Raw genomic sequence first — 26,899 nt, forward strand, 5'->3', positions numbered from 1 at the left:
TTTCCCATAATGAATTATTGACAAGCTTAACTTCTGCAATTGAACACACCATGTCATCCTTCATATGAAAGTGTTGATCAACACAGAGCCTCTATTATGATCTGTTCAATTAGGAATGCATCATCAACATGTTTCTCTCAACTCTAATCCTGTCCTGACATCAGACGAGGGGCTGTTTAAAACAAGCTGCCAAGCCAAACAGCTAACCACTGTTCCCTGTGCCCAGCAACTCCACAAATGAAAATAAACAGTCCAGAGGGAAAGATCTCTCCCTCTCTCTCTGCTGCCTCACAGGCCTCGCTTTGACCCTCACAGACAGAAAGACAGATGAAGATGATGAAGACTGAGGCCTGAGATACTGTCCTCTGCTACATTTACTGAGCCCTCCACTGATACTGGCACCCTTGGTGAATATGAGCAAATACATCTAGAATAAAATATGTCTTTATCATTTAGTCTTTTGATCTTTTACTCAAAATATTAAAGGAACACTCCACTGTTTTAGGTTAATTTTACAAGTTACAAGAGTTAAACAGTTGCATTTCAACATTTTTGATTCCATTCAGCTGATCTCTGGTCTGCCACTTTTAGCTTAGCTTAGCATAAATCATTGAATCAGATTAGACCATTAGCATTTCAAAAAAGTATTGATAGCATTTCTTTTAAAACTAAGACAAAGAAAATAAAAAATGCTGTTTTCTAAGTTGCTATGGTTCGAAACTGTACTCTCATTCTGGTGCTGTGTAATATAATATTATATAATAAAACACCCCACCTTTTTTTGAAAAAGGCACATTTTATTATCAAAGCTAACTTTTTTATATGATAAAAGTTCCACAATTTAATCAGGGAATGTCACATGACCTCTGTCTCAAATCAAACATACTGTACTGTCTTAGGCCACTAGTTGTTTTCACCAAATGTTGACTTTGGCACTAAGATATCTAAAATACCTGCAAAGCTACCTGCAAATATAGGCAAGTGTACCAAGTGTTTTAAATGCAAAGTGTGGTCATACCAAGGAATGTCCCGATCAGGTTTATTTGCCGTCGAGTCCGAGTCTGATTTTGAGTATCTACTGATACCGAAACCCGATCCCATACTTCTATATTACATAAAAAAGAATAAAAAGCCAAGAAACTAATCCAGGATGTTCCTTATTTTTTTTATTCACCTTATTTTAACATTCAACAACTCTGTTAACACACACAGCACTTCTGTGAGGTAGCTTGAGCAATCAAGAAATAAATAACATCAATTCTTCACTTTTGGACTTTAGTGCAACAGTAAATATATTTTAAAAATCTACTATAAAAACAAATAGCATTTTAAATTAAACTATCCAGCAGGCAATCCCAAGATTACATATCTCACAGTTTGCTATGGCAACGTTGTCGTCATCAACTTTATAATATCTCCACACCCGCAGACATACTCGCACTTTCCGCTTCAAGCTACTTCCGTGTTTTCTACTTTGCCGGCATTTAACCAATAGCGTCTCTGCAACAAAGTGTTGTCATGCCACACGCATTGCTGTTTCTGTGTGAAGTCAAGAAAGAGGTCTATCTCTGTGCCATCGCAAAAATATAGATGTGTTAAAAATATGTATACTGTATATACATCAGTGGTGGAAGGAGTACTGAAAAACATACTCATGTAAAAGTGCCATTAGTTGCCTAAAAATCAAGTGCAAGTAGAGTAAAAGTATTTTTGTAAATATTACTCGCAGTATGAGTAAAAAAGTAGACATTTTTAAAAGTACTCAAAAGTAGTGAGTTGTATTACGCTGTTAAAAGCTGATGCGTGTACTTGTAATTTGTGCATGTGTATGTAAACGTAACATTCTGTAGTGCGTTTAGTTATTGCCCAGCAGGCACTTAACGTCATAAGACGTCAATATTAGGTTAGATTTAGGTTGTGATGTCAGGTGACCAAAATTCAATGTCTAGCTAGTGTCTAAGGACAACATTATTTTGATGTCCAATAATGACGTCAAATGACGTTGATATTTGGTCGATTTTAGGTTGTTAGAAGGTGACCAAAATCCAACGTCGAGCCAACATCTTAAACCAACGTCAAATTGACGTCAAATAATGACATTTATTCATCAGGTATGGCAACTAAAATCCAACATCTGATAGACATCATATTGGTAACCTCCACACAACGTCAAGCTGTGACATCATTAGGCTTTGATATTTGGTTGGTTTTAGGTTGGATGTTTGACATTGACATTAGTCTGACATTGAGTTTTGACGTCAACCCGATTTTCATTTCAATCTGACATCAGGGTACAATGTCAGTCTGATGTCATGTTAACTCATGTGCCTGCTGGGTGTTTGAGGCCATTTCGGTCATCATAAAGTAAACATCCGTCAACTTCTCATCAGTGACATGCATCTAAACTCTGGGTCAATGTATGTAAAGATTTTGGACATCTTCTTGGACACTTTTAATGCTTCCAAACAGTTTGCTGCAATTATAAATCACCCATGTCTTAAAGTAGTTCATTATGATGTGATTTACTGTCTATGTGCGATTTAATTGGACAGGAATCACAGAACTGATTTTTCTATTCCTCATAGACAAGAAAAATAAAGTAGTGACTGCAGGTTGAAGGAAAGTAGTGGAGTAAAAGTACAGATACTGCACTAAAAATGTATTCAAGGAAAAGTAAAGCTACTTAGTAAATTACAATTCCTGAGAAAGACTACTCAATTACAGTAGTTTGAGTATTTGTAATTAGTTACTTTACACCTCTGATATACATATATATATATATATATATATATATATATATATATATATTTGAGTCCGGATCAGGAGGTAATGTCCGATTCCGATCGAGTCTCCGCGTAATCAGGCTCGATTCCTGATTTTCCCAACATCCCTAGTCATACCAAACATTAATTTGATTTATTAATAGATAAATAAAATGTATTTATGCATTCTTTTTTGAAAGCATTCTCGTTTTACAGCATTTTTACACAAGTGCCTAAAACTTTGAACAGTGTTGTAGCTTTGCAGGTAGGTTTTTAGAAACGTCTTAGAGATTTAACCAAAGCTCTTCTGGATTGGATTGAGCACTCCTTGTTGTCAGACAATAATCTCACTGTATACTTACAATTAATGACAAAAATAATGTTTGGAAATGTAAACTGATATTTCAAGCTGACATGCTACAAAAAAAAATGAAATAACAACCTTTTTTGAAAATTTTGAAAATTAAACCTTTTTTGGGGGGGGGGGGGGGGGGGGGGTGAAAATACTAGACTAGACACTCAAATCAATACAAGGAAACTGATAAAGTAATGAAGCCCACAAAAAATAAATCCAAAACTGACCTGTTGGCCTTAAGGTCAAAAGGTTAAACAACAAAGACGCTCATGTTTTCTACAAGTGCCAATGTAAGCGGACTGCACAGTACAGGCCTGTAAAAAACCTCATTGTCATCGCTAGAAAACAGCAGACGGCCGTTCACTTGTAAAAATTTGCTGACAGGGAGCATTGCCTGTGTTGGAGCAGAGAGGATAAATGTGAAGATGGATTCAAGTCATTAGGCTCAACGTAATCAAATCACTTTTGCCAATTCATAGCTCCTCGGCCCGCTTGAGTGATGCAGACAATTGAAAATAATTTTCTCCCCGCATCAAACGCATGCCAGATTGTTAAAAGGAAGCAAGAATCATTCTCTCCTTTTTACTAAATGAATCCACACCACAGGGTTTTCTTCGTCTTTTGACGGGCCGTAAAGTCTTTCTTCTTCTTTTGCGAGAAAGATGGTCGTTTGTTTACTCTGGTCACTCACAGGTGAGACTTTTTTTTTTTTTTACAGAATTTGTCGTTTGTTAATTGTGGGCATCGTTTGGTCACGTCTCAGTAAATAAATACAGTATACAAATTACAAACACAAATTGTTCATTCAAAGAGTGACATGGTGGCTCAGTGGTTAGCACTTTTGCCTCACAGCAAGAAGGTCGCTGGTTTGAGTCGAGTTTTGTGTGGAGTTTGCATAGTTTACGTGTTGGTGTGGATTTCCTCCGGGTGCCCTGGTTTCCCCCACAGTCTGAAGATATGTGCTATAGGTGAATTAAATAAACTAAATTGGCCGTAGTGTGGATGAGTGTGCATGTGTGCTTCCTAGTAGTAGGTTCCAGCTGGAAAGGTATCTGCTGGTGACCTCTGAAATAGAGACTAAGCCAAAGAAAAATGAACGAAAGAAATTGTTCATTAGTACAGTTGATGAGTCTAAATATAATGCAAAAAAAATTATAATAATCGTATTATTTGATATTTTATCAAGTATCACTATTAAATGCGTATTCATCTTTGGATTTAATAATTTTTGGGAGATGACCAGCTAAAACCAGCTTGACCAGCTTAGCCAAGCTGGGAGTCCAGCCAAAACCAGCTATATCCAGCTTAAACCAAGCTGGTCAAGCTGGTTTTAGCTGGATTTGGCTGGTCATTTTCCAGCCTGACCAGCTAAGACCAGGCTGGAAATGGCTGGAAACCAGCCTGGAAGTGGCCAAAACCCCTCTAAAACCAGCCTGGTCAACCAGCTAAAACCAGCCAACCAGCCTAGGCTGGTTTAAGCTAGATTTTTCAGCAGGGATACAATTTTAGGATCGATATCTGAGACCGTGTGATCTTGCACTGTGCCTGTGTTTTGGTTCCGTTCAGGTTTTCAGTATGTTGGTCCAGTGTGTGTTTCTGGCACTATAAACACACGGCGACCCAAACGCTGATTCTGCTCACTGACATTAGCCATTTATCTCCTAACATATACTTTTGTCCGCCTTCTGTGCAGCTTTTGGCCACAAACCATATTTCCTTTTTCAGCAAACACGTCCTGCGTGCGTCTCAGCAAGAGTCCGAATCAGCAAAATCACACTCGATGCACCGTGTCCAATGTGCTCATTGCAGGCCCGAGGTTTCTGTGGGTGCCGATTGTGTATTTTAAAGCCAGTGTGTGGAGGTGCGGCTGTTTGTTTGTCTTTTGGTCTGTGTGACCCAGGACACTGACAGACGCCGGTGTGTATGTGTGTGTGTGTGCTGTGTCCATGAGAGATATATGTTTCTGTAAACTCTGTCCCTCTCTGTGTGTTTGTCAGTGCAGTCGCTTTACGTGTCAGAGTTTTTACTCAAGGTGTGTGTGTGTGTATTATTTTTTCCCCACTGCTCATGACATTTAAAGTCTTGGTGAAATGCTGCCATTTTATGATGCCATTGTTCGGTTTCTGTGACCCTGGGAAGAGGGAAGTGACTGTTGTTGACTGCTGTATGTTAACAATCAAGCACACTCAGTAGTGTACAGTACATGTAGATGCAACAGATTTCGTGTTTCAAACTCTCAGAAAAAGACAGATCATGTTATGTGAAAAAATTAGCTATAATGCAATTTTTTCCTGTATTTCCCATATTTGTCATATCTTAAACTCTGAGAAAGAGACAATAGATTATGTAGTGTAAAAAAAAATTCTGTTTTTGTCATTGAACAAACAACATGTTAAAAGTTTGCAGTTTTGATAGCTTTTCAGTATGTTGGACAGGTCTTTAGCTTACTTTATATTATAAATCTTTGCTAATAGGATCATTTGCCATAGCAAAATATTTCACTCTAGTAATAAAACTTAATGTAGTAATATTAATAGCAATGGCAATGTTCCTAATAAAATATTAAAGATACATTAAATCTGGATTGTAGTTTCATGGATCATTTCCATTCATTCGTTCATTAATTTTTTTGTCAGTTTAGTGCCTTTATTAATCTGGGGTCGCCACAGCGGAATGAACCGCCAACTTATCCAGCAAGTTTTTACGCAGCAGATGTCCTTCAAGCCACAACCCATCTCTGGGAAATATCATTTCCATATATATATATATTTTTTTTATATTTTTAATCTCCTTAAATAGGGTGTCACGGCAGTGCAGTGGTTAGCACAATCGCCTCACGGCAAGAAGGTCGCTGGTTTAAGTCCCGGTTGGGTCAGTTGACATTTCTGTGTGGAGTTTGCATGTTCTCCCCGGGTTTCCTCCAGGTGTATGTGTGTATGTTAATGAGTGGATGTTTTCCAGTGATAGGTTGCAGCTGGAAGGGCATCCACTGTATAAAACATATGCTGAATAAGTTGGTGGTTCATTTCGCTGTGGCAACCCCAAATTAATAAAGGGACTAAGCTGAAAAGAAAATGAATGAATCACCTTATATATAATGGATATTTAACGTTTTGAAAGTAGTAGTATTTTTTTTAGTTGCTACACTTATTTCTAAAGAAAACATTTTCAGACAGTTGTGACATTTTATTTTAATAAGCAATATTTAATTATCATTTTGCATTATCAATTTGAAAGAATTATATAAATGAAAAATAGGAAACGTTTATATGTTTTGTCATAGTCTTAGTTTTTGCCATACAGTGTGTCCTAATTAAAAAAAAAAAAAAAAAAAAGGTCTCATAGAGAAATGTTATATATACACACACTCTTACACTTTTTAAATGGCAACTACACATATACAGTACTGGTCAATATTATTTCTGTCAGTTTGATTTTTAAATGATTTAAAATATGCTTATTCTGCTCACCACAGCTGGATTTATTTATTCAAAAAAATTGTAAAATTGTGAAATTTTATTGCACTATAAAATAACTGCTCAGAAGTAGTTTATCGTTGTCGCCGCTAATAGCCTAGTGGTTAGTGAGTCGACACATAGGACCCAGGTGTTCGCGGCAAACTGAGTTTGTTTCCCGGGCTCAAGGTCCTTTGCTGATCCTTCCCCTATCTCTTTTCCCCACACTTTCCTGTCTGTCAATCTCCACTGTCCTGTCAATAAAGGTGAAAACCCCTAAAAAATAATTATATACAGTTGAAACCAGAACACTGAGTACATACACTGTATAAAAAGGCACATAACCATTTAAAAAAGGTCAGATGTTAATGAGACTTTCTCTTTTAGGTAAGTTAAGATTATCAAATTTGTTATGCTTTATAGCAGAATAATGAGAGGGATATTTTTTTGAAAAATTGTTTGAACTTTTCTTAAAAGTCAAGTTTACACACAATAAGATTATAATGGCTCTGAAAAAGCTCAGATGATGGTGTCAAGGTTTTGGAAGTTTCTGATTGGCTAATTAAAAACATTTGAGTTAATTGGAGGCACAACTGTAGAATAGTATTTAAGGAAAAACCTCAAACACACTGCTTCCACGTGTGACAACATGGGGAAAATAAACAAGCCAGAACCAACAAAAAAGCCAGATTACAATTTGTTAAATTACACTGGGGAAAGAAATTTTTTGGAGACATGTCCTGTGATCTGATGGAACTAAGATTGAACTGTTTGACCATAATGACCAGTGTTACATTTGGAGGACAAAGGGGAAAGCTTACAAGCCTAAGAACACCATCCCAACTGTGAAGTATGGGGGCGACAGCATCATGTTGTGTGGCTGTTTTGCTGCAGGAGGGACTGGTCTAGTTCACAGCATAGGTGGCATCATGAAGAAAGAACATTATGTAGAAATACTGAAGCAACATCTCAAGACATCAGCCAGGAAATTAAAACTTGGCCACAAATGGGTCTTCCAAACAGACCATGACCCTATAAGCATACTGCCAAATTAGTTAAAATGTGCTTTAAAGATAACAGAGTGAATGTTTTGGAGTGGCCATCACAAAGCCCTGATATAAATCCTATAGAAAATTTGTGGGCAGAGTTGAAAAAGCTTGTGCGAGCAAGACAGCCTACAAATCTGACTCTGACACCAATTCTATCAGAAGGAATGGGCACAAATTCCTTCAAACTATTGTGAGAAGCTTGTGGAAGGATACCCAAAACATTTGACCAAAGTTATACAGTTTAAAAGCAAAGCTGAAAAAAATACCAAGGAACTGTATGCAAACTTTTGACTCGCTAGAAATTAATTTTAAAAAAATTATCTCGTTATTCTGGCATTTAGCAAATGTAAATAATTTAGGTAATCCTAACAAACCTAAAATAGTGAGTGTTTAGTATGATTTACCATCAGATGTTTAAAAAAATGGTTATGTTCCTTTTTTTAGAGTGTATGTAAACTTCTGGTTTCAACTGTATATATATATAGTAGTTTACAATTTAATTTAATAATTTATTTCAGTGATTTTAAAGACTAGTTTTTAACTTCATTACTCCAGTCTTCAGTCACATGATAATTAATAATTTCACATGATAATTATTTTATTTGAAACTGCGTACAATAAGAAAGCAGTTATTTACAATTTTAATAAATATTGAACAATTTAACACTTTTTTTTACATTTAATAAATTCCACCTTGATGAACAGAACATGAAAAAAAACTGACCCCAAACTTTTCACCGGTAGAGTATAATAATGCTATTTTTATATAATACGTTTTTCAAAACTTGAGTACTGTACACAAAGTGCAGTTTACCTTAGGTGAATTGTCCTTTTTGAATAGCAGAGATGCTAAAAAAATGACCTCATTGATTTTATCCATAACAAATAGCTAAAAGGGAGATATAATTTGCTCTTAAACGCTCATAGGGGCGCCTTCCGTTCTCTTTGTGGCCTTGATAATTAATACTAATGACCTCAGTTGTCAGTGCCAGTAATTTCATAATAGGCTTCATTTATTTAGCAGAATTAATTAACATCTGATAATCATCAGTTCTATTAATTACGCTTGTCAATATTCAGAACTAGCATCAGGAATCCCCCTCCCCCACCTCCCCTTCAGACGGTTTCTTATATGCCAGCACGGGTTAAGAAAAACCTAAATAATAGCGAGAGAAAGACAGGCAGTTCTTCAGCCTCTCATATAAACAGGACGGCCAGATAAATGAGTGCGGTGAATTCATACACAGGGAAATAGGCCATGTTCCGGGAACAAGTATAATCTGTTTCTCTTTATCATCCGTCCGGGATGAGCATCTCTGCTGCGTTCGGAAGGACGCTCCAGGTCTCTGGGACTCAGGGATTCCAGGACCGGCGATCCGCCTCGGATGGCAAAACTAAATAAAGATGTTTAGTGACAGACTAATGAACAAATGGGCCCTCGTGATTTAACCTTGATGAATGGTCCGGCCAGGTGTTTTCAATAACGACAATAAGCACTGCAAGCCACAGGCCCACTGATACTGCTATAATGCATTATTAGACCATTAGAGGCTGGGGAAGGGAGACCACTTACGCTCTGCCCTATCAATAATGCCGCGTCCCAGTCTGCATTTAGGCCCGGGGAATTAGTCATACTGATATTCTATTTAATAAAAAATCACGAGAAGACGCATAAAGAATCTCATTACATTTTAACAGGGTTACAGTAACCCGGGAGGACCGCGAGTTTAATTTTCATAAGAGCATCCATTCTTCAATTATGTCAAGCAGAGAAAATGTAAATGGCAAATGGAATGCTAACAATATCTCTACAAGCGCATTGGCAGATAGAAGCCCGCCGTTGGGATGGAGAGGGACAGGCATGCACGGATTTGGGATGCAGAGCAGAGTTTCCGAGTTTCTTTGTGTGCAATACCATCCTACACTGCTTGTGTAGGTGCACCTATGCTTGGTGTAAGTGAGAGGTGTCAGTCTGTGGGAAGCGCTTTTACTCCTGAAAGTGTCAGTGTGTGGTATTGGCATGTGGCTATCAGCGCCCGCTGCTGTGGGCCTCTGCAATAATAAACTGCTAATTGAAAGGCTCTCAGAGCAGGCCTGTTAGCAGGGAGCCGAGCTGCTGAAAGATTACTGCTGCTCGCCTGCTTCGCTTAGGTGCTGAAAGACACGATTACGCCTCTGTGCTCTACCTGTAAGGAGTGTTAATGCAGACCTACGCTCGCACTTTCACACTTCTTTATTTTGCAAACAAGCGAGTCTATAGTGTTAGCCTGGACCTGCGAGGAAGTTTTCCAGTATGCACATATTAGCGTTGAGACTTTTTAGCACATGTAAGTATGGATGTACAGTTGAAGTCAGAATTATTAGCCTGTTAAATATGAATTTGTTTATATTTTTCCCACAATGTGTAATGGAGAGCACATTTTTAATTATAATAGTTATATTAACTGATTTCTTTTATCTTTGCCATGATGGCAGTACATAATATTTGACTAGATATTTTTTAAGACACTTCTAAACAGCTTAAAGTGACATTTAAAGACTTATATAAGGGAATCAGGTTAATTATGCAAGTTAGGGTAATTATGTAAATCACTGAATGTTTTAAAAAACGAAAGTAAGGCTGCGGTGGGAAGAAACCCAGAAGTATCAGCACTGTAAACATTGCAACATTATGCTGTGGACTACAAACCTCCAGCTGTTGGTGTGATTGCAAATATGGTGTAAACATCACTTTAATATCAGTCAGTTAAGTTTGATGTAATCAATTAAAAGCATATAAAGCATCAAACAAAATCATAATTTCGTTAAGAGTAATGCACTTAAGTGTAATCCTAGGCTTCAGTTCATGGCAGCAGGTAAACACCATGGGGGCTTCCCTGCTTCAGCCTATGAGCGATAAAGCAATGCAATTCTCTGTTGCACACCCCATAGGCTGTAAAAGATATGGACGCAGTAACCCATAGGTTTCTGAAGTGAGCAAAAGAAGCTACAAGTAGGCGTGGTCAACCGTTGCCATTTTGTTTGCATGTCATCGCACAGACGCCTGCTAGCAATTTGCTTAAACAGACTTTTTTTAGGGGGAGAAATGTTTAATACTTCATCACCTGCGATTCAGTTGTGTTCTGACCACATGTGCTTGGTTGTATACTATATTAACAAAGTGACTTTTAAAAACAAAGTTGAAATACACTGAGCCACTAAACATTGTTCTTATGACGTTTTTCAACAGAAGGAAAAATCGAATTACTTCCAAACACTTCAAATATAGTCTCTGTTAGTAAATGCAAGACTTTTGATGAACCCCAGGCATAACACTGCATAGCAACGTTACAGATGACTTTTCTAGAGCCTACAGCTGATCAAGCTGTCAGATTCTGGAAGGCATTATAGGTCTAAAGAAAAATATAAATGATATATGATCTTAGGTAAAACAAATACATTTATAGGGATGGTATATATAATTTCACTCACCTGGTAAATGGAGGCAACTTGAATGGTTTGTGAGCACAATTAAGTGCACACAGCATGCAATACCATCTGATAATTGTAATAAACAATTCCAAAAGCAACTGACTGTGTAAAGAAACATAAAACAAAACAAAAATACTATGTAATATGCAGAGTTCAGCAGCTAATCAGCCGGAATCAGCTGAGGTGAAGTGACGGCGTCCAGCGAGACCTAGCTGTCACTCAAGTGGCCACGCCCTTAATTATGCAGACTTAATATAACCTTATATAAAGGAAATGGATGAGTTATAAAAAACACCCCCCTCACAGTTGTCATGAATGATAATTTTAGCTATATGACCCAAAATCGTTTCTGTGTACCAGGCTGTAAAGTTGGCCATTTTAGCAGTGGGCTCAGTGGAAATTTGCTCTATATGGAGCCAGGACTAGCAGAATTTTGATGAATTGCAGTTTCAGTTACTTCTGTATTAGCTTCACGAGGGAGAGTGGAAGGTTGCCGCTTGGCACACCCTCGTGTTGTCTGTAATAGTCTTATCTCGGTACTGAAGTTTTTAAAAATGGCCTTTTTCCCGCTAAAATTTAAGCACTGTTGAGTGTTCTTAAACGTTCTTGGCTGATTTGCCATAGTATTCATCAGTGCTCAACAGAAATGACTGTGATTGGCCGTGAAGGTCATCAGTTCACTCCACTTCACCGAAGATTACCGAGTGCAAACACAGACGAGCGATCCACTGATAAATCTTAGCAGGTTTAAAACGCTCCAGTGTCCGTGTATAAGAATAGGCTCAGCGGTGCTTAAATGTTAGCGGGAAATTAACGTTTTTAAAATTTCAGTATCGGGGCAACACTATTACAGACAACGCGACAGTGTGCTACAGAGGACTGCATTGTTTAATTGCTCACTGGGTTACATGCGCTGAAGCAGGGAAGCCAAAATTCAGTATTGTGACAAGTCTAACATAGTGAAAGAAACAGTTCATTAACTTGAGTTTGATAAATGACATCTAAAATGTGTGTTTGTGAAAGAAAACATTAGCTTACTAGTGCCATTTCCCTTACTTAGCTGAAAATGAGGTCTGATATCCCATTTTATTTTCACTATTTTTATTGACTCCCGGAAAGGGGTGAAATGATAAATTTGTGTCACTTTCTCTTCGCTGAAAAGATATACAGTCAGGTACACGCAGTTCCTGTGTTACTCCAGGCGATACTTCCGGGTTTCTTCCCACCACAGCCTTGCTTGTAAAATTCGCTTTTAAAATGGCGGCCAAGTGAAATCAGTCCATGGTTTGTTCTGCAGCCATTAAGAGGCTAATAATATTAACCTAAAATTATTTTTTTTAAATTGTAACTTGTTTTCTAGCCGAAGCAATTAAGACTTTCTCTAGTCCCTTTATTAATCTGGGGTCGCCACAATGGAATGAACCGCCAACTCATCCAGCATAAGTTTTACGCAGCGGATGCCCTTCCAGTTGCAACCTATTACTGGGAAACATTCATACACACTCATTCACACACATATACTACTGACAACGTAGCTTACCCAATTCACCTATAGTGCATGTCTTTGGGCTTGTGGGGGAAACCCAGCACCTGGAGGGAACCCATGCAAACACGGTAAGAAAATGCAAGCTCCACACAGAAATTCCACCTGATCCAGCCGAGGCTCGAACCAGCGACCTTCTTGCTTTGAGGCAATCGTGCTACCTACTGTGCCACCCAGATGCCCTATTTTGTGATTTATGTTTTATATTTACCCATTTATTTATGCATTTGAATCACATAATGAGACCTTAATCTTTCTTCTGACAACATTTAACCTTAAAAAGTTTGAAAAAGTGACTTATTGAAAAGTTTAAGGTGATCTATTGTCTGGGTTGATGTTGTACACTCACCGGCCACTTTATTAGGTACACCTGCTCAACTGCACGTTAATGCGAATTTCTAATCAGCGAATCACATGGCAGAAACTCAATGCATTTAGATACGTAGACATGGTCAAGACGATCTGCTGCAGTTCGAACTGAGCATCAGAATGAGGAACAAAGGTGATTTAAGTGAATTTGAAAGTGACATGGTTGTTGGTGCCAAATGGACTAATATGAGTATTTCAGAAACGGGTGATCTACTGGGATTTTCACACACAACCATCTCTAGGGTTTACAGCTATTAAAGCATGGATCCATCCTGTATTGTATCAACGGTTCAGGCTAGTGGTGGGGGTGTAATAGTGTGGGGGATATTTTCTTGGCACACTTTGGGCCCATTAGTACCAATTGAGCATTGTCAACGCCACAGCCTACTTGAGTATTGTTGCTGACCATGTCCATCCCTTTATGACCACAGTGTACCCATCTTCTGATGGCTACTTCCTGCCTTGTTGAATCTATGCCACAAAGGATTAAGGCAGTTCTGAAGGCAAAAGTAGGTTCAACCCGGTTCTAGTAAGGTGTACCTAATAAAGTGAGTGAGTGTATATTACACTACAAAAACCTTGTGATAAACTGCAAGTACATTTTCAGTTATTTATTTCTCTATATTTCTCTATATTTTATATTGTTTCAAACTATTAAAATGTCAATAAAAGTTAATTTGTTAAACTGTAGAGTCGAATTTTCAACATCAAAAGTCGACAGAGCAGAGATTGAGGTCCCAATTCACAACTGTAAATAAACCAAAAACACAAAATACGGATGTTGTTTACAGTGTATTATTTAAGATTATCAAAAATAATGATAAAAACAAAATGATCTTTAACTGCATTTTAACCTCTTAAACCTTATTCTCTTTACAAAGAACAAAAGTCCTAGTTTAAAACAAAAGTCCTAGTCCTAGTAGCAGAGCATATTTCTGTGTGATTCTCAGACTTTCTCTCATCGTCCAGCCACCTCAAGCTGACCTCACAGCCCTCGCCACTCGCCCCGTCTGGGCCTCCGCATGTGCAAAACAAGGGACTGTGTGCCGGCCAGCCATGCAGAAAGCTCATAATCTTTTAATACGCACTGAGGAAGGAAAGATTAAAACATTTGGGTGTTGACAAGTGACACAGAGTCTCTTCTAGTGCTTAAAGCATTCTGAAGGCGTCTCACACCAACGGGTTCAAGATCATCCCAGGCCCTACGCTTTAATTAAAGTAATTGGCTTTCCACATTTCTGTCTATAGATGATCAGGTGTATCTTTGAGTAAGAGGCTTACTGAGAGGAAATATTTCACATCATTAAGCCCACAGTATACTTGGTTTTTGCACAAATGCACAGACTTTTCGAAATTTGTTAGACTGCTTGAACACACAAGTACTATTTTTATCCTTATCTTTTTAGGATTTTTTTATGGATGTTTGATGTTTGATGTTTGCTTATGTTAGTTCCGTTAACAACTTTATGATTAGTACTACTGATTCTATGCAAATCTCAATAGGGTGTTTTGCACTTATAACATGTATATTTTACATGTTATTAGCCCATTTTAAGAATATTATTAGAATGTTTTTTTTTTTTATTGGCTACAGAAAAAACACTGTTGTCCAATGACTTAATTAACCTAATTAACATAGTTGAGCCATTAGAGGACACCTATGGTGAAAAATATACGTTTCAAGCTGTTTGGACAGACATGTGTAGCTATAGTGTATAGACTGTCATATTGGGGTGATTTAAACACATCCAGTCCTTTTTTTTTTTTCAATTTAACAACATAAATACGGTGGACCAATTGGAGCAGTTTTTAGATCGACCGCAACTTGACGTAGGAGTGCGGTCCCCCTGCCCACCAACAATGATTAACGCACGCATTACCATATCCTCAGGTTGTTGTTTTACGTCCGCCATTTTCAGCGTGTGAGTCAAAGCGATGTCAACAAAGGAACACTCTTGCTCTATTTTGTGATGTAAGGCTCATTGGGCTCAACAAAAGATCAACATTTACCACATGATTGCTCTCATTGGCGCCATTGTTTGTAACTTTAGGTGGGTTTGCAACCATGTGTACTTTTCATTGCGTCTTCCTTAAACTTCAGCCGTTTGCATTTCTCATGGTCACAGAAGCTCCCTGTGATCTTAACTAGGTGCAGCTGGAAAGTGCGACCGCGATGCCTCATGTGCATGTCCCTCCATTGGAAATAATGAACTCGCCATTCATTTAAGAATTCTACACATAGGTTTCTATCAGGGTAAACACAACGCTGCCGCAAGTCGGCGGCTGTACACAACGCCCAGCCACGACCCAGGACACTGTTCATATTTCTGCTGCACCACAGAGTGCCATCTGAATAGTTTCATTTTAAATAACATGAGAATGTACACGTCTGGTGTGCTGTGTGCATCTGGTGCCTCAGTTAAAGTTAATTCAGTGTGTGTGGTTATTAGTCTCAGTGTACAAGCTCGGAACTTTAATCTATCACACAGTTGGCTGTAAAACTATACAAAGACACAAATTCAATTCAATTCACCTTTATTTGTATAGCTCTTTTACAATGTAGATTGTGTCAAAGAAGCTTCACATAAATGGTCATAGTAAATTGGAACAGTGTAGTTCAGTTTTTTTCAGTTCAAATGATTTTGTAGTCTCTGCTTGGTCTGTGTACGAGTTGTACATGTACGGCTGAATGCTGGTCCTCTTACTCATGTTGCTTCTCTCTGTCTGCCAGTCTGTTGCCATACACAAAGCAGGGGAGTTCTTGACTCCGCCCCTTTGTTAAGTTGGGCGGGAAGTCGAAACCAATTTTTATGTGAAGCAGCACACCCCTAAAACAACGACCTGTGTACACACCCCAAAATAACACTTTTTAACACATTATAATAGACAAATCTGAATTGTGTTTTGAACTGAACCTAAACTGGCACACTCACAAGAACCAAAATATTATTATTAAATCTTAAAAAGGGGGTAAACTAGGTGCCCTTTAAATCACACTTTAAATGTGCAGTATTGACCTTATTCTAAAATGCGAAGTGCGCCTGTTTTCGCGATTGTCCTAGAACTTCCGATTCAGTCGCCTATGGGAGAAATGACTAGGAATTATAAACGGCAGATAACGGTCAAACTACTTGCTCTACAAACAAATGTTTGCATTACTATACAGACCACGTAGAATAATATAATAAGAAAATATCAAAATTGCAACATCAAGCAGCGTAACGAGCAGTTTTTAACGTCAAACAATGAATGGAAGTGAATGAGACCGGAAGTCTCAAGCCAAAAAGATTCATATGGCAGCGCCCGCTCGTCGGCGGAGAATAAGGTGAATATAAGTTTGACACCCAGTGGTTAAACTAGGTCTCGCACTCCTGGATCAAAACACATGCAAGGGTAGGTTGCCAGACTGACATGAGTGTACTTGATTTGAACCGTTTTGTAACTATAAGCAATGACACGCAATAGAAGAAATATTTTTTTTATATATAGTAAAAGGAGTTGTTGAAATTTATATTTTAGTAACTGCTTCTATTTCTCCCAGCAGGTGAACAACAGGATGAACTACTGTATGATCACCTCAGGTACACCTCATGTGGTTGACTCAGTGTTAAATGCTAACAATGTGAGTATGAATGGCATTTTACATGACATTTATTGCCATACACTGTAAAAAGTCATTCTGTGGCCTTGTAGAGATCATTAATATTACTAAGAAAACTATTAAATAAAATTAATTTGATGATTTTAGGGCATTTTTTTTCTTTGATGTAAATTTGCTTTTTTTGTATATGTTTATTGATTTTCGGCATTTAGAAAGATCAAATAAACAAACAAAGCACACAGAATGGGAAAATAAAGCACACTTAAAGGAAAAAAAGGCAAATATATACAGTATATATGTGTGTGTGTGTGTGTGTGTGTGTGTGTGTGTGTGTGTGTGTGTGTGTGTGTGTGTGTGTGTGTGTGTGTGTGTGTGTGTGTGTGTGTGTGTGTGTGTGTATATATATATATATATATATATATATATACATACATACATATATATATATATATATATATATATATATATATATATATATATATATATATATATATATATATATATATATATATATATACTGTACATACAAACATAAAAGATTATATAATTTATGTAAGTCCTCAAGAAATTATTGAAGAAATTTTCAGCCCCATATATTTTAAGGATAGCTTCCACCTTTTCTGAAATATGCTAACTTTTTTAGGAACAATACAAGTTAAAAAAATCTAAAGAAACATTTTCAATAACAACTCTGTGCCAAAGTGATATGGAATGGGCTTTTTCTGTTATCCAGTTTAATAAAATACATTTTCTTTCACAAAATGTCAGGAGTCTATAGAGGGACTGTTGATGTTTATCCACAATAGAATTACATTGTATTCCAAGCAACATAATTAAATGGTCACAAACAATATCAATGGTCAATATTGAATTCATCTTTTGACCTACCGCAGCCCAAAACCTTTGGATTTCCCTGCAATACCAAAAACAATGATCAAGATCCCTCTCTTCTATTTTACATTTTGAGCTGCGCAACAAATGACCTCTAAATAAATGAGGGTGCTGTGTGACATGATAGAGCGGCATAACAGTGCTTAGTCATGCGGTTGCTTTCGCTTTTATGAACGTGAAAAAACTAGTTTGGGCTATTATTAAAATTTATTTGAACAAAGGGAGCGGTTTACATTGCGTTACCAAGGCAACTACTGATACGTTTTGTCTAATGTTTCAAAGAGCTTTGTTGCAGCACGACAGTGGAAAATGAAACCGTATCCGTGCTGTATGGCCTGGTTTGGCACGGAATGGAACGGTTCTGGTCAAAGAACGATTCAGCACGATAGTGGAAAAGTGGCAGAAGAGCAGTCATTTTTAAATGTGTCTCTGTGAAGGGGAAATATGAGCTCTGTGTAATATTTTCAGCTGTATTGCTTTGATTTTTATTACATATGCGCAAAGTTTTTGCATTTATCTAAGCATCTTCCCATTCATCATCCATGATTTGTATGTTGAGAGATCTTTCCCGTTTCTCTTTCTGATGTTTTGTATCTGAAGTACCACATTCCTTAAGAGTTCCATAAAAAGAGCTTGCATTTTCAATGTCTTTTTTTGACAATGATATCAATTTGATGTCTTTTTTGATGTCCTGAAGGAAGATGTATATTATCCCTTACTCAATCTTTACATTTATCATCCCTCATCTGATAATTCATTGTGATGAAATCATGCTGGACAGAAAAGACGAGGAGGCCTGTCCTGCTGCATGTGTCAGAAATAATGATTGATTTCGAAGCAAATTCCTCTTTCAGCCTGCTTTGCTCTCAGTGTCCAAACCACCCTGCCACTTAACAGCTTGTTCTCCACACTCGTATTAACTAAAGAGCAGCAGCTACGACTTTGCAGAAAAGCTTCCATGTATTGTGTGTGGGGTCTGAATGAAAAGACATCTCGTAGGAGTAATTGCATTAGAGGCTGTGTGTCTCAGCTGTGCTGCCATATGTGTTTCTGTGTGTGCAGGGAGGAGGCTCTGTGCTGTTTCAACAAATAATATTGTCATAGGCTGCTGACAGAAATATCTTTGCTTTTTGCGGCATCAGGCCCAATGTTAATATCTCCTGGTGAATTATGCTGGGTTTTTACTGCTCGCTCTCTCTCCCAGTAATTACCCTGTTGCAGTTCATTTCTCTTCATGCTCACACCCGGTGACGGCTGTGGCATAAGCCCATCACATGATGGCATGTTCTGCACATCGGTCTAATCATATGGAAGAGACGATCACAGGCCAGGAAATCACTGAACGCGGCCAAAGGAAACAATCTTTCTGCACTGGACTAAGCCAATCACGTCCTCTTTCAACCTCCAAATGCATCTATACCCACAAAGTACCTTTTATACTGCTCTGATTTAATGCTGAACTGTATATACATAGTATAACGCACAGAATAGTTGATGTGTGCAAGTTACACAGTTAGTTAGACTTCATGAACCCTTTGATTGGCATTCTCCCTTTGATCATGTCATCAGAGGGGAAAGCCCTGCCCAGTAGTGACTTTTTCTCCCTCATTTGCATAGAACAGCAGTCTTGTTTTTGAATCTGCCACTATGCTGAGACATAAACATTTGTAGCTCCGCCCTCTTTTGAAAAAAGGATAATCTCATTTTAATTTAAAGCAACAGGCATAATTAGGATTATGTGTTTCGTAGGTTAAAATGCAGGCTCATTGTGAATACGTACCCCTGTATACATTTCTGGAGAGCACAAATTATGTAGCCAGAAGTACGTATGGCTGCATTTCGTCTTTAAAAGGAACACTACAGGGCAGTATGACACTGCCGATTTGGCATGTTTCTTTTTGTACTACGTTGACCGCATACCTCCATGTGAACGGCTTTTCCGCTGTTACCAGTTTGCCAAGCGGCTCGCAGCATACTGTATGTTGGCAGACTTGAGATGTTTAGCAGAGTTCACCACGATGACAGGGTTCAAGTCTGGTGAAGAACGTTTCCAGAAAGCAGGTAAAACATAAACAAAAGCCAAAAAATAAAATAAATAAGTAAATAACAGAATAAGAACCTAGTAAGATCTGAAAACGTGGTAAAAACCAAACAGCTTTTTCTTTTTCTGGACTGCTTTTGAAAACACTATGGGTTGGGTTTAGGGTAACGGGTGGAGGAGTCAGTTGGTCGGTCGGTCAGTCAGTCAGTCGACAGCGGCTTCTGGTAGATGTGCGCGAGAAGATCAGACACAAGAGATTTTTTAGATCTGAAAAAGCATGCACAGCGACCTGTGGTGCATTCGCAAAAACAAAAACAGCAAAAAAACTTACCTGGGACGTATTTCGCACTTCCCAGAAATGTATACAGGGGTACGTATCCATAATGAGCCTGGGTTGGTATTTTAAGCAGAAACTTCACATACACACTCAGGAGACTTATTTTACATCTTGAAAGTAGGGACATAATCAGTCCCCTTTAAAGAAAAACGATAAAACAAACTTGAAAATCCATGGAAGAGACAATCACAGGCCAGGAAATCACTGAACATGGCCAAGAAAACAATCTTTCTGCACTGGACTAAGAATCTGCCACTATGCTGACACATAGGCATTTGTAGCTCCGCCCTCTTTTGAAAAAAAGCACAGCATTATTTCAATTTAAAGTAACAGTCACCAATACGGCGTAATTTAGATCAAAGCCTAAATGGGGACAGTTTCAAAGAGTTCTAAAAAGTCCCCTTTAAAGACAAAAAATTAAAAAAAAAAAACGTGGAAATTCTATAAGGAGACAATCACAGGCCAAAAAATCACTGAACGCGGCCAAAGGAAACAATCTTTCTGCATTGGACTAAGCCAATCATGTTCTATTTCAACCTCCAAATGCATCTATACCCATAAAGTACCTTTCATACTGCTCTGAATAAATGCTGGACTGTATATAAAGTATATCACACGGAGTTGTTGATGTATGCGAGTGACACAGTTTGTAGACAGCTGTGTAAAGTTTAAAAGTTAATGGGATAGGTCATCCAAAAATAAAAATTCAGTCAACAGTTGTTATCCATTATGTCACTCCAAACCTAAAACACATTCTGCTGCGAAGCACAAAAGAAAACATTTCTTTTCAACTGTTTGTTCACAAAATGAAAGGCACTGAACCCTAAAAAATGACAAATGTTTTAAAAAGATTGTCTTAAAATGTTTTTCACTGATCCAAGTTTATGTACTGTTGAAAACAAAATTACCAGCCCTACTATGACATTTATTTCCAGCTATTTCCCAAGTGATGTTTAACAGAGCAAGGATAATTTTCACTGTTTTTCTGTTAGATTATTCCCCTGGAGGAAGTCTTATTTCTTTTAGTTTGGCTGGAATAAAAACATATAAAAAAACTTTTACATGTAAAAAATATACATGTAAAAACTGCCAATATTATTAGCGCCTTAAGAATTGATTTATTTTAATGGCTACAGAACAATACACCTCTATACAATGCCTGGCACAATTAACCTACTTGCCTAGTTAACCTAATTAACGTAGATAAGTCTATAAATTACACTTTAAAATTACAATTATCTTGAAAAATAGCTAGTAAAATATTATGTGCTGTCATCATGGCAAAGACAAAAATCAAAATGGCAACATTTTTTAGAAAACAGTGTACTAAAACAAAATAAAACTGAAATTAAAAATAATATATAATCTAAAATAGATTAAATTAAGTTAATGAAAACTCTATAGACACACTAAAACAATCTACAAAAAGCTTAACTAGCTGAATTGTGCAATAAAACAACAAAGAATACATGTACTAAACAGTATAAAAGTTATTACAAATGCAAAACATTTTCCCAAAGCTGCAAGAACAAACAAAAAAGTCCAAATCGTCAATCAACAACTTATTTTCTCTGCCCCTGCCTTAGCTATGAATGGAGAGCACAGAGAAATATGCCTTATATGTTTTTTCCTTTCTTCCTTTTTTAATTAATTTTTTTGTATTGAATTATTATTAATTTTTATTTGTTTATTAACCTTTTAAAGATATAACAAAAGTATTTTTACAGAGAAATTTAAACAAATATAATTCCCACCCCTACGCTTGTTGTTTCTACCAAGTTGAAATTACATTTGTCTAACAGAGAAAGGAAGGAAAAAATATTACAAAAAATGTAAACAATAAAAAATACTAAAAGAAATAAATAAAAAAATAAACTAAAAACACAAACAAAAACAAATAAATATTGAATTATTTTAATTAAATAATATTTTACTGCTGTACCTTGTGCATATTTTCATATTTTCTATTTATATATTTTTCTGTATTGTTGTATGGCTTAATATGTGTTACTTGTGTATATAACATTATCTAATATTAGTTGATGCCTGGTGATTCTTTGTATTTGATACTGTAACTCTCTGACTAATATGCATCAATAAAACAGAGTTAAACTAAAATCATCAACCAACCAAATAAAGGTTTCTTTGCATTTGTGTGTTCCAGTTAAAGCTTTCTGCACATTTGAAGAACAGGACACCACCATAAGGGCAAAGAAAATCCCAGAATAGTATCTTGTAGATATGTATCTTGGGGATAAAGCAGCAAGCAGAAGCTGATATCAGCACATGTGATCACCTTGGAGAGGCAGCAGGTGAAGGTAAGATCCACAGCGCAGAGAGAGACTGTAATCCTGAAAGAGCTGCACTGGATTACAGCAAGGTCTGTAGCCTTATGTCAAACTGAGCAGGTGTGTGTGTCTGTACAGCACATCTAATAGAGATGCTTTCATGCACCTGTCACTGCTTTCTCAGTCTAATAGTTAGAAAAGTGTTTCTTTTATCACACTTTATATGTGTCTGTACATTGCGATTATAATTCAAATTTTCAGCTTTGCCAATTATATTTTATTCTATGAATGTTTTATTTATTTTTTTAGTGTGGCTGATTGCAATATTTTCTGAATTATGTAGTGACAAAAAGAGATTCCCAAAATTCCCTCTTTGACTCTTATACATAAAAAAGTAGCAATACTTTTAAACCAGGCTTCATCCTGATCCAAAGTTTAAATTTCTTAAGAAATGTATGTAAAATAGCCCCTGTTTAATTAAATAATGTCTCATTTGCATATTTAAACATACCAATTTATAAAACCTCTAATACAAAAAATGTTTGCAGTTTTTAATATAATCAGTCAACCGGACGTGAGGTGATCCCTTTTAATTTTTTCTAAATTAAGTGATAAAAGAAATCTCCTCTCTAAAAACTTTTGACTCTAATATTCATTCCTTAATTTTACTTTGGCATATTCCCTTTTTTATCAGGGGTCGCCGCAACGGAATGAACCGGCAACTATTCCTGAATATGTTTTACTCAGCGGATGCCATTTTAGCTGCAACCCAGTACTGGGAAATGACTCAACCGACATCATCCAATGTTTAGATTTTCTTTTTGTGGTAGAAAGTATGCAAACTAGAGCATATCGATTAAACAATGCCTCATTTGCGTATTTACAAACATTTTAGAAAATGTGTAATACAAAAAAAAAATTATATAATCATATAATCAATCATTATTTTTTATTTTCTTAATTATGGAGTGATAAAATAAATCTCTTTGAAAACTTTTGATGCTAATATGTCAAAAGGAAACAAGAATTTTCAACTGACTTCAATCCAATTTTTTTTGTGTGGTAGAAAGTATGCAAATTAGCACATATTAATTAAACAGTGCCTCATTTGAATATTAAAAATACATTTTAGAAAATGTGTAATACAAAAATGTTTTGAACTGTTCATATAATCAATCATTATTTTTATATTTTTTTTCATGATTGTGGAGTGATAAAAGAAATATTTTGAAAAAAGAATTTTGCACCCGACTTCCTTGCAAATTAGCACATATAAATTAAGCAATGTCTTATTTGCATATTTAAACACCATTTTAGAAAACATGTGACACAACTTTTTTAATTGTTCATATAATCAATCATTCATTTTTCAAATATTTTCATAATTATGGAGTGATAAAAGAAAAACCCCTAATTTCCCCTTTAATAACTTTTGACTCTAATACATCAAAAAGAAATAAAAATTTTGAACCAGACTTCATCCAATATTGCTATATGTGCTAGAAATGTAGGCAAATAAGCACATATTTAATTAAATAATGCCTAATTTCTATATTTAAACACCATTTTAGAAAACTTGTAACACTTTTTTTTTCAATTGTTCACACAATATAATCAATTATTCATTTTTACAAATACCTTTATGATTATGGAGTGATAAAATAAATACCCAAAATTTCTCCTTTAATAACTTTTGACTCTTATATGTCAAAAAGAAACAAGAATTTTGTACCCCACTTCATTCACTGTTAATATATGTGCTAGAAATGTATGCAAATTAGCACATATTTATTAAACAATGCATTATTTGCATATTTAAACACCATTTTAGATAACTGGTAGCACAGTTTTATTAATTGTAAATAAAATATAATTAATCATTCATTTAAAAAAAATAATTTCATAATTATGGAGTGATAAAAGAAATACTAGAAATACTAGATCATAATAAGATAATATTTAATATATATACATAATACATAATAAGATAATATTGTTCATATAATCAATCATTATTTTTTAATATATATATTTTTTTGATTCTGGAGTGATAAAATAAATATTTTGAAAAAAGAATTTTGCACTTGACTTCCTTGCAAATTAGCACTTATAAATTAAGCAATGTCTTATTTGCATATTTAAACACCATTTTAGAAAACATGTGACACAACTTTTTTAATTGTTCATGTATAATTAATCATTTATTTTTCAAATATTTTTTATAATTATGGAGTGATAAAAGAAACACCCCCAATTTCTCCTTTAATAACTTTTGACTCTAATACATCAAAAAGAAACAAGAATTTTTAACCAGACTTCATCCAATATTGATATATGTGCTAGAAATGTAGGCAAATAAGCACATATTTTATTAAATAATGCCTAATTTCTATATTTCAACACCATTTTAGAAAACTTGTAACACATTTATTTTTTCAATTGTTCACACAATATAATCAATTATTCATTTTTACAAATACCTTTATGATTATGGAGTGATAAAATAAATACCCAAAATTTCTCCTTTAATAACTTTTGACTCTTATATGTCAAAAAGAAACAAGAATTTTGTACCCCACTTCATTCACTGGTAATATATGTGCTAGAAATGTATGCAAATTAGCACATATTTATTAAACAATGCATTATTTGCATATTTAAACACCATTTTAGATAACTGGTAGCACAGTTTTATTAATTGTAAATAAAATATAATTAATCATTCATTTAAAAAAAATAATTTCATAATTATGGAGTGATAAAAGAAATACTAGAAATACTAGATCATAATAAGATAATATTTAATATATATACATAATACATAATAAGATAATATTGTTCATATAATCAATCATTATTTTTAAATATATATTTTTATGATTCTGGAGTGATAAAATAAATATTTTGAAAAAAGAATTTTGCACCCGACTTCCTTGCAAATTAGCACTTATAAATTAAGCAATGTCTTATTTGCATATTTAAACACCATTTTAGAAAACATGTGACACAACTTTTTTAATTGTTCATGTATAATTAATCAATCATTTTTCAAATATTTTTTATAATTATGGAGTGATAAAAGAAACACCCCCAATTTCTCCTTTAATAACTTTTGACTGTAATACATCAAAAAGAAACAAGAATTTTTAACCAGACTTCATCCAATATTGATATATGTGCTAGAAATGTATGCAAATAAGCACATATTTTATTAAATAATGTTTAATTTGCATATTTAAACACCATTTTAGAAAACTTTTTTAATTGTTCATATATATTAAATCATTCATTTTTCAAATATTTTCATAATTATGGAATGATAAAAGAAACACCCACAATTTCTCCTTTAATAACTTTTGATCCTAAATTAGTCAAAAACAAGAGTTTTGAAATAGACATCCTGTATGTACTAGCGTATACAAATTAGCATATAATATTTAAAAATGCCTTATTTGCATATTTAAACGGCATTTTGTAATACTTGTAAAACAAAAAAATTTCACCTGTTCATATATTCATATATAATCAACCATTAATTAAAAAAATATGAAGTGATAAAATAAATGTTACATTTTTTTTCTGTCAGACTCTAATATGTCTAAAGAATTTTGAACCAGACTTCATCCAATGTTGATTTCTGTGCTAGAAATGTATGCAGTAAGCACATATGTAATTAAATAATGCCCCATTTGCATATTTAAAACATAATATTTATGCAAAGTATAATAAAAAAAGGTAGCATTTCTGTGGAAGAACAGCTTAATATGAGCTATTTGTTACGCCATTCAACTGCAGTGGCTTGCCTTTAAATAATAGTTAACATAAAATGATAATTCTGTCATTGTGCACTCCTCGTAAGGATACATTCTGCAGATTGTAGTTGAATACTGCAATGAATAATGCAGAAAGGCCGCCGTGAAGGGAATCAGGCTGTTGTGCTCCGCTCGGACAGCTGATAAACTCGCGGCGTGATTGATGCTCTCCTCTCTCAGATAAATGGCATCTGTGGGACCCAGGAGGGCTCTAATTGAATTGCTTTCCAGAGAATACTAATGGGGCGTAATGTTGAGATAACTGAAGCCCTAAGAATAAGTGATCATTGACAGCATGTGTTTCTTGCCAGTAATAAACATGTCACACAGACGGCAGTCAGAAGCTGCAACGCAATTACCTCACTGCACCGCACGCAAGCACACACCCACACACACACTGGGCACTAACCACAAACATGATACAGAGAAAACACAACTGCAATATTATTTCCCAAATTCACAATCGACACCAAAAGAGATGCAAATAATGCCAAAACATCCTCCTTTGTCTGAAACTAAACACAGAAAGTAAGACTATAGCGAGCCAAAGTCTCCCGTTGTAATCTTTGAATTGGCCCACCATTGCATCTGAACGGAGAGTGAGAATGGTAGAGAGGGTTGGGGCAATGCCTTCAACGTAGAGATCGTCATTTCTAATTCGACGTAACCTTTTTTGTTTGTTTTATTGCTTTGTATTTATCTTATTTAGAGCAAACTGAAATTAAATGGTTCAGTTAAATGTTGTAAATGACTCTGATTTTAAAAATGTAGATACTGTCACTCGATGGAAAAAGGACTATGCAGAAGACATCGGCGAGCAAATCAAGGCAAAAGCTGTAATGATATAATTGCGATTGTTTTGTTTTTACTGTAATAGGTTCATTATAAAATATATCAGAAATACTATATTAGTTAATAAAAAGTA

At 35.7% G+C, this 26,899-nt stretch overlaps 1 protein-coding gene across 1 annotated transcript in view; it reads left to right on the plus strand.

The window, feature by feature from the left end:
• The window catches only part of LOC137487862 (uncharacterized), a 142,810-nt gene that overhangs the window by 103,863 nt on the left and 12,048 nt on the right, over positions 1-26,899 (plus strand). Inside the window, exons 3-4 of the mRNA XM_073926585.1 lie at positions 16,549-16,626; positions 22,039-22,192. The gene's annotated coding sequence lies outside the window, so the exon portion shown is untranslated. The remainder of the gene's footprint in view (positions 1-16,548; positions 16,627-22,038; positions 22,193-26,899) is intronic.

This window comes from Danio rerio, chromosome 16, assembly GCF_049306965.1.
Source record: "Danio rerio strain Tuebingen ecotype United States chromosome 16, GRCz12tu, whole genome shotgun sequence".
In the NCBI taxonomy this organism is placed as follows: Eukaryota; Metazoa; Chordata; class Actinopteri; order Cypriniformes; family Danionidae; genus Danio; species Danio rerio.